This window comes from Loxodonta africana, chromosome 3 (assembly GCF_030014295.1).
Source record: "Loxodonta africana isolate mLoxAfr1 chromosome 3, mLoxAfr1.hap2, whole genome shotgun sequence".
NCBI lineage: Eukaryota > Metazoa > Chordata > Mammalia > Proboscidea > Elephantidae > Loxodonta > Loxodonta africana.
This window is the reverse complement of record NC_087344.1, coordinates 175,601,830-175,620,242: the sequence shown is the minus strand read 5'-3', so window position 1 is coordinate 175,620,242 and position 18,413 is coordinate 175,601,830.

Here is an 18,413-nt window from a genome sequence, read left to right as displayed (position 1 = left end):
GAGTGCAGAATTTCTCCTCAAGGAGGTAACTGACAATATATGTCATAGTAAAGAATACTTTTTTCAAGAAATTCTTCTTAGCTGCCATCTAGCTGGCCCCTGGCTCACGAGGACACCATGTGCAATGTAATAAAACACTGTCCTACCCTATGCCATCCCTATGATCAGTCGTGGATTAGACCCTGATGATCCATATGGTTTTCATCGGTTGATTTCTGGAAGTAGATTGCCAAGCCAGGCCCTTCTTCAGCGTCTGGAATCTCCTCTGAAACTTGTTCAGAATCATAGCAACACACAAGCTTCCACTGAGAGACAGATGGTGCATTGGCCGGGAATTGAACTCTGTTCTCCTCCATGGAAGGTAAGAATTTATCAGTGAATCATCACTGCCCTTCTTAATGAAGGGAAATGATATGTTTATGCTAATGTCAGAAGAATCATACAAGGGAGGAAGCACTTGCAAGAACAAAGTTTTTTATTAAAGTGAGTGGCTTGTTAACAGCTGTTCTATTACACCACCTAAAAGGTCATTTACCTAACGAGGAAAAAAGCAACACTCTTGTAATTTTCCCTTACATCTTTTAGGTTCCTTTATTGCTTCTTTCTCATTTCCTTGATTCCCAAATATTGAAGGACTTCAGGATTGACTCTGCAGAAACCTCTAATTCACATTCTCGGCTAATTCACATACTCTCATGAACATGAATTTCATCCATAAACTGAGCTCGAGATTTATATAGTCAAATGACTATGAAACATTTACATTCAGATGTTCAATAGACGTCATTAATTTAAATGCCTAAATACTAACTCATGATCTTCCTATAAGCCTGCTTCTTTCCCTTGCTTTCTCACCTCGGTGAAAAACAATTTCAACTTTTTCAGTTTCTCAGACCAAAGAATGTGTTACTTTTTTATACTCTCCTCCCAATTCTTCAAAACATGCTGTTGACACTACCATTAAAATGTAGTTGAAATCTGACTACTCACTAATTCTACTACTATTATTTCTTATCCTCCTCCTCTGCTTTATTTTTCTCCATAGGAATTATCACCATCTGGGTTACTATACTATTTTTTCTTTCGGTTATTTTTTTATCTCACCATAAAGACATAGAGTTTTGTTAGTTTTGTTCACTACTAAATTCTAATATCTGAAAAAGGGTCTGCAGTTGCTGTCAAGTCAATTCCAATTCATGGCAACCCCATTTTTTACACAGTAGAACTGCTTCGTAGGGTTATCTTGACTGTAATTTTTATGAAAACAGATCACCAGCCTTTTCTTCCACTGCACTGCTGGCTGAGTTTAAGTTTCAGCCAATTGCAAACCATTTGCGCAAGATGTAGGCCTTGGCACATCATAGGCACTTAATAAATATTTGTGGAATAAAAATAGAGACAGTCATAGACAAACAGATGATTATAAAATGGGTCAGTGATATACATGTTTATGTAAATTTAGTTTATTTTTGAGGAATTAGTATACTCATTTGGTATAAAATGCAAAAAGTACAGATGGGTATACCACGAAAAGTCTCCCTTGCCATTAATGAAATGTAAAGTTAACCACATTTTACATTTCACTATAAATTGTATCTACAAAAGGCAGGTTAAGAACATATTCTAAAAAGGAATTAAACTCAGGAAACCATAAAATTTGAACGTACATTTTCTTGAGAAAACTGACCACAATAAAAAGATAAAAATATCAAAGAGATCTAAAAGAATAGAATCATTACAATAAATAAAATCCGTGGTGTTCTGAGGTGGTTTATAATGATTAGAGAAAAATGATTTTTAAATTTTCAGACATTATGTGGGGTGATTTTTTATATATAGACATCATAAAAGGTAAATTATAAACTTAGATAAATTATATTAAAAACAAAGATAATACCTAAAACTGATCACTCCCTAATTATTTTACTACATTTTAGTATGTCTATTATTTTGATCCCACATGTCTGTCAGTTTGTTGTACACTGTGGGGGCTTACATGTTGTTGTGATGCTAGAAGCTATGCCACCGGTACTCATGCACCAGCAGGGTCACCCATGGAGGACAGGTTTTAGCCAAGCTTCCAGACTAAGACATATAAGGACCCGGTAGTCTACTTCTGAAAAGAATTAGCTAGTGAAAACCTTATGAATACTAGTGGAAAATTGTCTGAGATAGTGCCAGAAGATGAGCCACCCAGGCTGGAAGGCAATGAAAAGGTGACTGTGGAAGAACTGCCTCCTCAAAATAAAGTCGACCTCAATGATGTGGATGGAGTAAAGCTTTCGGGACTTTCATTTGTTGATGTGGCACCATTCAAAATAAGAAGAAACAGCTGCAAACATCCATTAATAATCTGAACCTGGAATGTACGAAGTATTTTTCTAGGAATATTGGATATCATCAAAAATGAAATGGAATGCATAGACATCGATATTCTAGGCATTAGTGAGCTGAAATGGAGTGGTATTGGCAATTTCAAATAGGACAATCATATAGTCTACCATGCAGGGAATGACAACATGAAGAGGAGTGGTGTTGCATTCATCGACAAAAAGAACATTTCAACATCTATCCTGAAGTACAACCCAGTCAGTGATAGGATAATATCCATATGCCTACAAGTAATACCAGTTAATATGACTATTATTCAAATTTACACACCAACGACTAAGGCCAAAAACAAAGAAAAAACAAACCCAGTGCCATCGACTCGATTCCAACTCATAGTGAGCCTATAGGACAGAGTAGAACTGCCCCATAGAGTTTCCAAGGAGTGCCTGGTGGATTAGAACTGCTGACCCTTTGGTTAGCAGCCATAGCACTTAACCACTATACCACCAGGGTTCTCACTAAGGCCAAAGATGAAGAAATTTAAGATTTCTATCAGCTTCTACAGTCTGAAATTGATCAAACATGCAATCAAGATGCATTGATAATTACTGGTGATTGGAATGCAAAAGTTGGAAACAAAGAAGAAGGATCAGTAATTGGAAAATATGGCCTTGGTGTTAGAAACAATGCCAGAGATTGAATGATAGAGTTTTGCAAGACCAACGGCTTCTTCATTGCAAATACCTTTTTTCACCAACAAAAACGGCGACTATACACAAGGACCTCAGCAGACGGAATACGCAGGAATCAAATCGACTACATCTGTGGAAAGAGGCAATGGAAAAGCTCAATATCATCAGTCAGGACAAGGCCAGGGGCCAACTGTGGAACAGACCATCCATTGCTCATATGCAAGTTCAGGTTGAAACTGAAGAAAATCAGAGAAAGTCCACAAAAGCCAAAATGTGAACTTGAGTATATCCCATCTGAATTTAGAGACCACCTCAAGAATAAATTTGATGGGTTGGACACTAATGACCAAAGACCAGATGAATTGTGGAATGACATCAAGGACATCATACACAGAGAAAGTAAAAAGCACTTGAAAAGACAAGAAAGAAAAGACCAAGACAGATGTCAGAAGAGACTGAAACTTGTTCTCAAATGTCGAGCAGCTAAATCAAAAGGAAGAAATTATGAAGTAAAAGAGCTGAATGGAAGATTTCAAAGAGTAGCTCAAGAAGACAAAGTAAAGTAGTATAATGACATGTGCAAAGAGTGGAGATAGAAAACCAAAAGGGAAGAACAGGCTTGGTGTTTCTCAAGTTGAAAGAACTGAAGAAAAACTTCAAACCTCGTGTTGCAATATAGAAGGATTCCACAGGGAAAATATTAAATGACGCAGGAAACATCAAAAGAAGATGGAAGAAATACACAGAGTCATTATACCAAAAAGAATTAATCAATGTTCAAACATTTCAAGAGGTAGCATATGATCAGGAATCAATGGTGCTGAAGGAAGTCCAAGGTGCACTGAAGGCATTGGCAAAAAACAAGGCTCCAGGAATAGATGGAATATCAATTGAGATTTTCAACAAAAGGATGCAGTGCTGTAAGTGCTCACTCGTCTAGGCCAAGAAATTTGGAAGACAGCTACCTGGCCAACTACTGGAAGAGATCTGTAATTATGCCTATTCCCAAGAAAGGTGATCCAACCAAATGTGGACATTATTGAACAATATCATTAATATCACACACAAGCAAAATTTTGCTGAAGATCATTCAAAAGCAGCTGCAGCAGTATGTCGACAGGGAACTGCCAGAAATTCAGGCCGGTTTCAGTAGAGGACATGGAACCAGGGATATCATTGCTGATGTCAGATGGATCCTGGCTGAAAGCAGAGTATACTGGATAGATGTTTACCTGTGTTTTATTGACTATGGAAAGGCATTTGACTGTGTGGATCATAACAAATTATGGATAACATTGCGAAGAATGGGAATTCCAAAACACTTAACTGTGCTCATGAGGAATCTGTACGTAGATCAAGAGGCAGTTGTTCAGACAGAACAAGGTGATACTGATTAGTTTAATGTCAGGAAAGGCATGTGTCAGGGTAGTATCCTTTCGCCATACCTATTCAATCTGTATGCTGAGCAAATAAGCTGAGAAGTTAGACTATATGAAGAAGAATGGGGGAACAGCATTGGAGGAAGTCTTATTAACAACCTGCGTTATGCAGAGGACACAATCTTGCTTGCTGAAAGTGAAGAGGACTTGAAGCAATTACTGATGAAGATCAAAGACCACAGCTTTCAGAATGGATTACACCTCAACATAAAGAAAATAAAAATCCTCACAACTGGACAAATAAGCCACATCAGATTAACTGAGAAAACAATGAAGTTATCAAGGGTTTCATTTTACTTGGATCCACAATCAACAGCCGTGGAAGCAACAGTCAAGAAATCAAAAGATGCATTGCATGGGGCAGATCTGCAAAGGGCCTCTTTAAAGTGTTGAAGAGCAAAGATGTCACCTTGAAGTCTAAGGTGCGCCTGACCCAAGACATGGTATTTTCAATCAGGTCATATGCACGTGAAAGCTGGACAATGAATAATGAAGACCAGAGAAGAATTACGCCCTTTGTACTGTGGTGTTGGCAAAGAATATTGAATATTCCATGGACTGCCAAAAGAAGGAAGAAATCCGTGTTGGAAGAATTACAACCAGAATGCTCCTTAGGAGCAAGAATGGTGAGACTGCATCTTACATACTTTGGACATGTTGTCAGGAGGGATAAGTCCTTGGAGAAGGATATCATGCTTGGTAAAGTACAGGGTCAGCGGAAAAGAGGAGGGCCCTCAAGAAAATGGATTGACACAGTGGCTGCAGCAATGGGCTCAAGCATAACAACTATTGTAAGGGTGGCACAGGACAGGGCAGTGTTTTGTTCTGTGGTACATAGGGTGGGTACAAGTTGGAAGCTACTCAACGGCACCTAACAACAGCAATGATTTTGAAGTTGTATCTATTATGTGTTTATGATTGAAATAATAAAATATGCTACTGTTTGTCTCTCTAAAACTCCACAGTAGTGGCTTGAATTTGGCCATGGTGCGATTGTTTACATCACAGAATTGGCAACTGCAACAAATCAGGCCTGGATTTATGATTTTGTTGATTGTCTTATCTAGACTTAAGAAAGCGATGGAAAACTAGCCATAATGTTACTTAAACTTAAAAGTGTGTTGTGTCTATATCCATCACATTATGAATTGCATGAAAGTATTTTCCCAATATTTGAAAATTATTATCCATTTCTGCAAAGATCTTGCTCATGTCATTAACAAGTGAATTTCTAACATAGGTTTTTGTTGAGTCATTGACAAACAAGTGAAATTCTGACATAGGTTTTTGTTGTTCATGTTTTTCTTACTTATTAACATAAATTAAAGTATTAACCAACATTCATATCAAAACTATACTTAGAAAGACAATTATTAATCTTTTTTCCAGCACTCTACTTAATAAAAGACCCATTATTAAAAAAAAAAAAAAAGTAAAAAGATGATTAAACATAGCTGAAAACACCAATGGTTATAAAATGAAGATAAAGTCACAAATTTAAATTGAATAATTCAATGATATAAAAGTGATTAACCAACCAACCAGCTGCAGGCAAGTCAATTCTGACTCATGGTGATGTCACATGTTGCATAGCACAAGTGCTCTGTAGTGTTCTCAATGCTATGACCTTTAGGAAGCAAATCACTAGGACTTTCTTCAGGCAGCCTCTGCGTGGGTCTGAACCACTAACTTTTAGATTAGTAGTTGAAGGATTAACTGCTTGTGCCTCCCAGAAACTCCTGTGTAGGTGATTAGAGGGAGTGATATTTAAGGACGGCAGAAAATGAAGTTCCGTTATTTCCATTAACAGCGTTCCTTAAGAAGAGAACAGGCAAAACAAGAAAGTTATCTTTGTTCAGGAGTGATATTTGAGTTATTTGACGTAACTCAAATACTGCTGACCAATCTCTACCTCTATTAGCCATAGCTCTGAAGGCCTTCTCCTGGGTGAGATGTTGTCCCTGAACATATCTGGAACTGAATGGCTGGAACACAGGGGCCAGGGAAAGGAGAAGGGAAGGAGCAACCTCTGAGGCTGTGGCCTTGTCTTTGGTTAGTTCCTCTTACAAAGTCTTATGATCTTTGCTTCCTTGTCATTTCCATGATCACCAGGCTAGTTCAGATTATCTTATCAAACACTATAATAAACCCACATTTAGGCATTCATCTCAGACCAAATTTTACATTTATTTGTAGGATTAGTTGACGGATTTTTTTCTTTAGCTGAGAGAAAGAGAATGTAAATGAACGTAACTTTCAGAACCTTCAGTTCAGGGTTGTCTTAAATACCCTTTTGCATTTTTTAACTTAGATCAATTTTTAGCTAAGGTATCATTGTTCCCTTTTAGGGAGAAGATCAGTATAAAACACAATAAAGCCCATCAAAGCAAAAGCTTTAATGTGATTATCTAGTTATTGTCTCTTGGTCTTCCTCCTTCACGGACCTCACCTCAGGATTTACTAGCAGGGGAAATCAGGCTTTATATATTTTTTTAAAAAAGAGGGATATCTGTGTATTATTCACGAACTTCCCTTTCCTGCTTTTTACTCTGGGGAACTGGATGTTTAAAGTGATGTTTTAAGATCTTCCCAGGCTTGCTTCTGCACCCTAGACTGGAATAATCAAAAGGTAACTCTTTTAGAGCTGTTAAAACCGCTTTTGGAGAGATCTGTTTCCTCTAGTCCTGAAGTCACGTATATGACCTGATAGTCAGGGTTTGTTTTTTTTTTTCTCCTCCTTTGGCCCAGATTTTGCTATACATGTTAGATACCATCAGTTAATACACATGAAAGATACTGAACAATTCACAAGAAAAGGAAATTTCAATCATTATTAGCCTGATTGGGTACATTACCTTCCAAAGCTGTTACTAAATAGCACATCATGAAATAGTGTTTTGTACATTATTAAATCAATTTTATAGTGAGTAACAGTAATCATCATATATTTTTATAGTACTCTAAACTTCAAAAAAATTTTATCACCCTATGTGATTTTAGGATGAAGGCAGCTAACAGACACTATTTGGCACATAGTACTTGTTCAAAAAGTGTTTTTGAATTCAGAGGGATTATTTTGAATGATAATTCCTATCTTGGAGAAACTAATGCAGATACTGTTTACTGTCAGCTTGAGATGAGTTAGTTCCATTTTGAACAGATGTGATCTAATGTAAATAAAATATAAAATGTGCACATGATCTTGCAGGTGGTGAGGGAATCAGAAGCATTAACTGTGAATTCCTTTACAGAATTTATTTTACACCAAACACTTGTTTTTCCTACGCTTAAAATGAAAATTCTAGTACCTAATTCTTAGATATGTTGTTGATATATATTTGATGCAGCTCCAATGGTGTTTAAAAGGTGATTGTCTGCCTTATAGATACTTTGTTTTAAATTAGAGCAAGTTTCCATGAATGGGACAATTGGTACCTTGGTTATAACCACCTTGGTAAATGACAGGTAACACTCATATTATAGTTCTTTATATATTACAGGCAAGAAAATACTGTGATAAGCATAACTGATATTCCTAGAGACTCAAATTTAGCAAGAATTTTTTCTATTAAAATATAAATATATTATAACATAAAAATTTTAAAAAATGGCCTAAGAAATATTGCTTAGCTTGAGAAGAATGGCATGTTTTCTCACTACCTGAAATTGGACTCCCCAGGAAGCAGACTCTAGACAGAGATTAGTGCACAGGAAGTTGATTAGGGGGTGCTCTGTGGATCAATACCCATGAGAAAGGGAAGGAGGGGTCAACATCTATCCCTGTGGAAGGGAGGAACAGAGTAAGACAGAGGTAAAGTTCAACTAAGTTACAGCTTCACTGGAGACCTCAGAATCCCTGTAGGGTTGGTGCTTACAATTTCAAGTGAGTACTGAAAAGTGGATTAAAAGTCATGTTCCTAGTACAGTTAATCCAGGGGCAGAGGAAGCTTACCTACAAGAAAGTTTAAAGGAATACTAGGAAAGGAAAACAGAATAACATTCCGAGGATGAGTTTTGATGCTTTTTTACATTTTCAGATTCATTTGTTACTGCAAACAATCCAAATCGTGATGAATAAGAAAATTGTAGCATATTTAGACAATGCAGTATTACACAGCAATAAAAATGAATGAATCATAAATAGAGGTATCAACATTATAATAGTAAGCAGAAAAAGCTAGTAACAGAATACAATAAAATGTTACCATTTATAAAATATTCAAGAATATGGAAAATTAAAAAAAAATTCTTTGGGAATATATAATACGTATCAGGTAACCTCTAAAGAGAGTAAGTGAAATGTCAGGAAAGTGTTGCATAGTAAATGGAACAAAAAAAAAAAAATTTTTTTTTTTCAAGGAGTGGTAAAATCTAAGTAAAAAACAGGATTTTCAGGAGTGTTGGTGATAGTGAAATACTTAGTCTGGGTGATGTGTACATTGTTGTTGTTGTTAGGTGCTGTCCAGTCAATTTTCAACTCATAGCGACTATATGTGACAGAGTACAACTGCCCCATAGGGTCTTCTAAACTGTAATCTCAATGGGAGCAGGTCATCAGGTCTTTTTCCTGTGGAGTCTCTGGGTGGGTTCAAACTGCCAATCTTTCCACTAGCAGCCAAGTGCCACCATTGTACCACCTGGTATTCTTGATGTGTACATTAGCATTTATTTTTTAACTGAATAAAAGTGAGGCATATTTTATAATATATATTGCATGAATATAAGAACAAAATAGTGAGATATCCAGCCAACATGGTATCATAGACAGAGGCGCCATGCTGTCCCTCCACAGCAAAGTCCGGAAAAACTAAGTAAAACAGAGACAAACGTCATTCCTGGAACCTGGAGTGTCAAAAGAAGAGATAAAGAACTCAGACAAACATTGAATGGAATAAGAAACTGAGGAAGGACAGAGAGCAAGGAGAGATATGTGTGGAGGTCCCCTATCAGCTAATGCAGCATGGATATGCCATCTTGGACTGTTGTTGGGGACTGGGGGACAGGGATCATGGGAAAGCAGCTTCACGGAGCTCTTAGCCAGACACAGAGCACCCGGTAACCAGCGATACATGCTTTCCCAGCCCCCATGCTCTCCCGGCTGCTCTACCTCAGAGCTTCCTGCTAGCTGCAGTGGCTGGGCCAGCAGGGAAGTGCAGCGTCCATGTCCCTTAGATTTGCCCCACCTACACCACGGATCAGTGGACAGGGAGTACAAGAAAGCAGCTTCAAGAAGTTCCCAGCAGGAGACAGAGCACCCAGTAACAAGCGATATATGCTTTTTAGCCTCCACCCTTCTACCCGCCTTCCCCTTCGGCCTCCTCTGCTTCCCGCCAGCTGCAGTCTCACGGCTGGGAGGCAACTGCTTCCATCCTGGGCTACTTGGATTCGCCCTGCCCACACTGGCTGGGTCCCTGAGCTGGTGTTGCTTCTTTCTGTCTCTTTTGGTTTCTTCTGTGCCTCCCACCACCTCTCCCTCCCTTCTCTCCAACACTCGGCTCCGTGTACCATCTTTGCTGCTTCTTGAAAGGCTGTGAAGCCCCGCCTGACTGGGGAACCACTCCCCTAGCCAGCGAAACCACACTGGTGGGGTTCCTGGTGCTTTTTTTTTTTTTTTTTTTCTCTTTACTTGTTTTGTTTGTTTGGTTTCTTTCTCTTTTTGCACTTGGGAGACCCTTTGGCTGGGCTGCACTGCATGGCTTAGGAGCCACTCCCTGAATCTGCGCAGCCCTGTAGGTGGGATCCTTGGAGACATTCCTTTTTTTTTCTTCTCTCTTTTTCCACTTCTGTCTTTCTTCATTTTTCAGTTCTCATCTGTCTAAAAAACCAGAAACCAAGCCCGGTGCCGTTAAGTTGATTCGGACTCATAGCAACCCTATAGGACAGAGTAGAACTTCCCCTTGTGGTTTCCAAGGAGGGCCTGGTGGGTTTGAACTGTTGACCTTTTTGGTTAGCAGCTGTAGCTCTTAACCACCAGGCCACCAGGGTTTCCCGTTTGTCTATACTTACCTTCTTTTCCTGTCTCCTGAATGCCTGGTGCTATATGACATCTATACCCCCTCTAGCCAGGCTGTGCTGCGCAGCCTGGGAGCCACTTCCTCTGTCTTTGTGGCTGCACTAGTGGGACCCCTGGGGGCTTTTCTTTTCCAAATATTTGTCTGTTTTTTTTTTTTTTTCCCCTTTGTTTTTCTTTCTCCATTTTTTGGTTTCTCATCTCTCCACTCCAACGACAAGCTCCCTTACACTCTTTTTTTTCCCCTTTGTTTTTAGCCCCTGCTTCTCTGTCCTCTTTCTTATATCCATATTAGCTCCACACATCATAACATCCCCCCTCTTTCCTGCCTACTTGCATTGTGCACTGAGCATCACACCCCTGAGCAGCACAGGCATGGCCTACCAGAACCTGACCAGCACTGATTCAAATACCAACAACATTATTTAAAGAAAGGGAAAAACTTATCATTAACTTTGTATGGAAAGGGAAGAAGCCTCAGATAAGTAAAGCACTATTGAAGAAGAATAAAGTAGGAGGACTCACACTACCTGACCTCAGAACATACTATAGAGCTATGGTAGCCAAAACAACTTGGTACTGGTACAACGACAGATATATTACCAATGGAACAGAATTGAGAACCCAGATGTAAATCTATCCACCTATGGTCACCTGTTCTTTGACAAGGGCTCAAAGTCCATCAAATGTGGAAAAGACAGTCTTTTTAACAAATGGTGCTGGCAAAACTGGATGCCCACCTGCAAAAAAAATGAAACAAGACCCATACCTGACACCATATTTAAAAACCAACTCAAAATGGATCAAGGACCTAAATATAAAGCCAAAAACTATGAAGTTCATAGAAGATAAAATAGGATCAATGCTAGAGGCTTTAATACATGGTATTAACAGGATACAAACCACAAACAACAACACACAAGCTCCAGAGGATCAGCTAAACAACTGGGATCTTCTAAAAATTAAGCACTTATGCTCATCAAAAGACTTCACCAAAAGAGTAAAAAGAGAACCTACAGCCTGGGAAAAAATGTTTGGCTATTACAAATCAGAGAAAGGCCTAATCTCTAAAACCTACCAGAGAATCCAACATCTCTACAACAAAAAGACAAATGATCCAATTAAAAAATGGGGAAAGGAAATGAACAGACATTGCACCAAGGAACACATTCAAGCTGCCAACAGACACGTGAGGAAATGCTCATGATCTCTAGTCATTAGAGAAATGCAAATCAAAACCACAATGAGATACCATCCCACTCCACTGGCATGAATCAAAAAAACAGGAAATAACAAATACTGGAAAAGCTACAAGGAGATTGGAACTCTTATACACTGCTGGTGGGAATGCAAAATGACACAACATTTTGAAAAATGATATGACACTTCCTTAAAAAGCTAGAAATAGAAATAGCATAAAATGCAGCAATTCCACTCCTAGGAATATATCCTAGAGAAATAAGGGTCATTACACAAATAGACATATGCACACCCATGTTCATTGCAGCATTGTTCACAATAGCAAAAAGATGGAAACAACCTAGATGCCCTTCAACAGATGAATGGATAAATGAACTGTGGTACATACACACAATGGAGTATTATGCAATGATAAAAAAAACAATGATGAATCTGCGAAGCATCTCATGACATGGATGAATCTGGAGGGCATTACGCTGAGTGAAATAAGGCAATCACAAAAGGACAAATATTGTTTGAGACCACCACTATAAAAACTCATGAAAAGATTTCCATACAAAAAGAAAATCTTTGATGGTTACAAGGGAGGGGAAGGGTGGGGATGGAAAAACACTAACTAAACAATAGATAAGTGGAAACTGTGGTGAAAGGTAAGTCAGCACATAACACTGGGGAAGCCAGTACAATCTGTACCAGGCAAGCTCATGATAGCTCCATAGACACATCCAAACTCCATGAGGGACCAAATTGCTAGGCTTGAGGGCTGTGGGGACGATGGTCTCAGGGAACATATAGCTCAATTGGCCTAACATAGTTTATAAAGAATATGTCCTACATTCTTCTTTGGTGAGTAGTGTCTGGGGTTTTAAAAGCCTGTGAGCGGCCATCTAGGATAATCCACTGGTCTCACCCTTTCAGGAGCAAGGAAGAATGAAGAAGACTAAAGATACAAGAAAAAGATTAGTCCAAAGGACTAATGGACCACATCCGCACCAACCTCTAGCAGACTGAGTCCAATAAAACTAGATGGTGCCTGGCTACCACCACTGAGTGCTTTGACAGGAATCACGATAGAGGGTCCTGGACAGAGCTGGAGAAAAATATAGAACAAACTTCTAACTCAAAAAGAAATCCAGACTTACTGGCCTGTTACAGACTAGAGAAACCCTGAGGGTGTGGCCCTCGGAAGCCCTTTCAACCCAGTGACGAGTTCACTGCTGAGGTCCGTGGAACAAAACAAGACTAAAGGGACACACCCGCCCTGGGACAGGGACTGTAAGGCAGGAAGGAACAGGAAAGCTGGTAATAGGGAACCCAGATTTGAGAAGGAAGAGTGTTGACATGTCGTGGGGTTGTTAACCAGTGTCATAGAACAATGTGTATACTAAGTGATGATAAGTTAGTTTGTTCTGTAAACCTTCATCTAAAGGACAATTAAACAAAAAAAATAGCAAGAAATATGATGAAGAACTTGGCCTTGCAATCAGCATTGTTGAATTTGATCAGTTTCAATAATTTTTTCTAAAAATAGAACAAATACAAGGGAATCCCATTAGTTCTTGACTGAAGCTATGATATGCTTAGCTTCACATTTAATGCTTTTAAATTTTGAGCATGTCTGTTCTTTACATAGGAAAGGATTATATTCATTTGGAAAACTGGTTTAGTTAAAGGAAATCTCATTTTTGAAAAGTAACAGTTTGTGATTGAGAAAGCATGTATTACAGCCATGTTCAGTTAATTCATGTTGTAGATGACTTAGTTATCTCGCTTCTCATTATATCGTATGTTGTTGCAATTTTCATATTCTATTTATCTATTAAGGAGCCCTGGTGGCATCTAACCAAAAGATCAATAGTTTGAACCCACCAGCCACTCTTAGAGAGGAAGACGTGGCAGTTTGCTTCTGTAAAGATTATAGCCTTGGAAACCCTATGGGGCAGTTCTACTCTGTCCTACAGGGTAGCTATGAGTGAAATCGACTCAACAGCAAGGAGTTATGGTTATATAATTACTCCCAGGAAAGAGTGGAAAAGAAGGAAAGTAAAACCTAGAATTTATCAGACTTAAAAACTAATAACGAATCTATAATCAGTGCCTAATTCCAAAGCAGAGAATGACTTGGACTTTTGTCTAGAGAGGGAAGAACGATGCTTTTATTTCTAGATTGCTGCCAGGGTTCTATTTGTAATTATATAAACACTTACAACAATTTCTATGCCATTGCAGTTTTGAAAATCATTCTCACAGATGTCGATCCCTGCCTTTATGGACATTTAAACCAGACTACATGTTCCTAATTTGCATGTGCTGTCAACAAGCTGTACCTTGGTGCAATCCTTGCCAGAGCTTTGCCTCCAGTAAATGGAACAGTCAAGATAGACCTATATTTCAAAAGACTGTGTAATCCAAGGGCTTCACTAATTACACTATAATTTAAAATAAATCTTTAATACATGATTTTCAAGAATTAATATAGTATGGAGGAAAATCAGTTTGAGGACGATGGCTCCATTTCATTCTGTAAGGCTCTGAAATCTGGTGTGCAATAAGCAGGCAGACAAACCATTAGAGAGCACGCCGGAATGACATTCAAAGCAAGCACTTGCACAGCCTCATCAGAAATGTGCTGAAATGACAACAGCGAATGTGTATTAGAAATTTAATTTAGTCTCTTAAGTGACCTTGATCATTGGATTGGGCCGTATTGGGGATTGTATTTTCAAGTATATTTATGAATGCCTAAAGCAGGAGACGAAACAAAGAAAAACAAAAAAATCCTTCAAACAGCTACCCTAAAGATTTCTTGAATTAGGAAGGAAAATGAAAAGACCAGTTTGGCTCATTAATAATTCAACGTCTTGCTGATTTTAAAATGCCCTCCAGTCAAAATCTTGACTTTCTTTTATTCAGAAAACTCTTATTACTAAGAGCTCTAAGGCATTAGTGAAATGTTTATAAAGATTGTTTCTTGTGTTTGTGTTAAGGTGGTGCCCTTCCATGACACCCCTTCCCGTTTGTCTGAAAAAGCCAGACTGCCTGGCACCTGCCTGTGGTAAATCCTTCTGTTATGGTTTTCTCTCACTTGCTGCCACATTGCTAGTCTTTGGGTGCATATCAGGTGACCCAAATGCAAACCACATGAGCGTAACCTAAAGAGCAATCTTTTAATTTTCTAAATAAATATCTTATACTAACAAATCCTTGTCAATTAAAAGAACTTTAAATACTTTTTTAGTCTCCTAAACTTGCTAAGAAGAATAAAACCCTATATAAAATTACAATACCACAAGTTTTATTATATTGGAAATCACGAATATATCACTTTCATTTTCACCCTGAATCTCTAAACGTAGGTGTTATCCTTATTTTAGTATACATATAATGAATAATCATATAATATATTGTATGCAAGTCTTTGAATAGTTGTTCGTATGTGTTGCACACATGTGAATACAAACAACTGGGAAAACGGTTAATCCATTCAACAATTATTTATTGAACATTTATTATGTACCAGAAAATGAGCTATGCAAAAAAGATTTTTATGTGAACAGGAAACAGTCTATGTGTAAAGGAGCTTACTATTTATTAGTGATTCTCAGACAAATAAATAAGTACCCATGGTAAACAAAATAAATAAATAAATAAATTGCCATCGAGCTAATTCTGACTCGTAGCAATACTATAAACCAAAGAAAACCAAACCCAATGCCGTTGAGTCGATTCCGACTCATAGCGACCCTACAGGACAGAGTAGAACTGCCACATAGAGTTTCCAAGGAGCGCCTGGTGGATTCTAGCTGTCGACCCTTTGGTTCACAGCCATAGCACTTAACCACTAATACTGCCCCATAGGGTTTCCAAGGAGCAGCTGGTATATTCAAACTGCCAAGCTCTTATTAGCAGCCAACCCTTAGGCACTGCACTCCAGGACTTATTATCACACGAGTTAGACTTAGATCCAGTGGTCTTAGGTATGCATGGGCTTGAAAGCAAGGGGTGTTTATCATCGGAATAAAACCCAAACCCATTGCCATTGAGTTGATTCTGACTCATGATGACTTCATGCGTGTGTCAGAGTAGAACATTGCTTCACAGAATTTTCGATGGCTGTAATCTTACAGAAGTAGCCAGACAGGCCTTACTTCTATGGTGCTACTGGGTGTATTCAAACTGCCAACTTTTCAGTCAGTAGTCAAGCTCAAACCTTTTGCATGGCCCAGAGACCTCTGTCATGGGAATAGGCTTCTGGAAAGGGAGATGCTGAAGTGAAAAGAGGTTATTTTGCCTGTTAACAATATACATTTTTTTGCATATATATATGTATAAGCTTAAAACCGTATGTAGTGAATTACCAAAATTCAGTAATTAAACATGGATGTAGTTCAGTGTACAATAATGGAGACTATGAAAGACTTTAAGTCTTATTCTTGAATATTCCTCTAAACCTTGGTGGCAGGTCTCTATTTTATGCTGTGCTACTTTGTGTGCAGGTTATATCTTCTCTCTCAGACTATAAACTTTCTGAGGGTACAATCTGAATCTGCTTTTACTGTGCCATTCCTGCCCAGCCCAGAGTAATACATGCAGCATACAGATAAATTTTAATTGCCTCTGGGCAAGTAGGAAACCCTGTTGGTGTAGTGGTTAAGAGCTACAACTGCTAACGAAAAGGTCAGCAGTTCCAATCCACCAGGCCCTCTATGGGGCAGTTCTACTCTGTCCTATAGGGTCGCTATGAGTTGAAATTGACTTGATGGCAATGGGTTTGATTTGGTTTTGGATGAGCAAGTATTTAGAAAACATATTTAAATTATTTTAAAGAAGAACAAGCTTATTGGGAAATACATTTTTAAACGAAGTAGTACCTTTTTTGCTATCACTTCCATAGTAGATATTTGAAAGTTGCACTTTGAAATTACTTTTTTTCCATCACTTAATGCCGAGCTTTGCCTATTCCAAAGGAGGAAGTCTATGGCAGCAGCACCTCACTGACAGCCATTTCTAACGCACAGTTTCGCTCCATGTTTCATGTAAGAATCTCTCTTGCAGATACTCAATTTGGTGCAATCCTCAGGCAAGTCTAGACTCACAGGGACTGCACAGGCTCTAATTTATTTTTCTGAGCCAACTGCCCCTCTATCTGTACTTATTTTTGGACATAAATCTTATATCTGAGAAGAAGTAATAAAAATCTTTTGAAGTGGTCTCTTTCCTTGTCAGCATTCCGGGTGCATACACAAATGGAAAACCATAAATAATCACATACATCACAAAGTAATGCAATAGTGGACAAGTCTGTAAAAATTGATATTCAACCAACTGTCAAATGAATATCCTGATGATTCTATATTATTTCGAGATCAGTGCCCTTGAGTGTACTGTACATACTGAGAAGATCATTTCAGTTCCAGTAGGAAGGAATTTCTGCATCTAACTCTCTGGCTTCAGGAGCTCTTCTACTCACGTAGCAGAAACTTGCAAAAACTTCTATCATAGTGATTACTATACTACATTGAATGACATACTCATATACTCATTTCCCTCTTGCCTAAAACTCCTTGAGGCACAGTTCTTTTTTTTTTTTTTTTTAATTAAGGTTTTTGTCTCTAGTGCCTAGCACAGTGCTTAGTCCATGTTGTTGTTGTTAGGTGTCCTTGAGGTGGTTCTGACTCATAGCAACCCTGTGACCGTATGTACAACAAAACAAAATGCTGCCCAGTTGTGTGCCATCCTCACAATTGTTGCTATGCTTGAGCCCATTGTTGCAGCCACTGTGTCAGTCCACCTCATTTAGGGTCTTCCTCTTTTTCGCTGACCCTCTACCTTACCAAGCATGATGTCCTTCTCCAGGGATTGATCCCTGCTGATAACATGTCTGTAGAGGTCAGGAAATGTTTTCCGCATGTAGATGAATGAATGAAAAACTAAAAAAAAAAAAAATGTTTAGACAGATTTTAACTAAGAAAAGTCAGTTGACTGGAATGTTCTCATCTTCTAAAGAAAGGAGTGTTTTATTAATCTCTAACCTGCAGGGGGGGTGAAGCCATCATTTTATTCCCATCTTCTTGCTGAGCCTTTTTACGTGATATGTAGAAATGATACCTCACTACATGATACAATGCAGCACAGAAAATGAACCATGGTGCTTTTTAAAATGTAATTAAAGTATTAGCACTCTAGTTCATATCATGCTATCAGTAAAATATAATGCTGGATTATTATTAGTTTTAACTATACTTAAGCATTGTATTGATGTTTATATTTGCTAATACCCTAAATCCAAAACATATCCTAATATTGTCTTTGGATAATTAAAAATATAACACACTGGAAATGAATGCCTTAGAACAATAATGTCTTTTATTTTGCATTGTTATTTTACTTCTATAAATGGCATCTGTCCATTGATCTGTGCCTAGATAAATAAAAAAATGCTACCTCCTCAAAGTAGAGTTGACCGTAATGATGTGGATGGAGTCAAGCTTTCAGGACCTTCATTTGCTGATGTGGCATGACTCAAAATGAGAAGAAACAGCTGCAAACATCCATTAATAATTGGAACATGGAATGTACCCTTCCACCATACTTATTCAATCCATACGCCAAGCAAATGCTCTGAGAAGCTGGACTATAGGAAGAAGAATGGGGCATCAGGATTGTAGAAGGACTCATTAACATCAGGATTAGAGGAAGACTCATTACAACCTGTGTTATGCAGATGACACAACCTTGCTT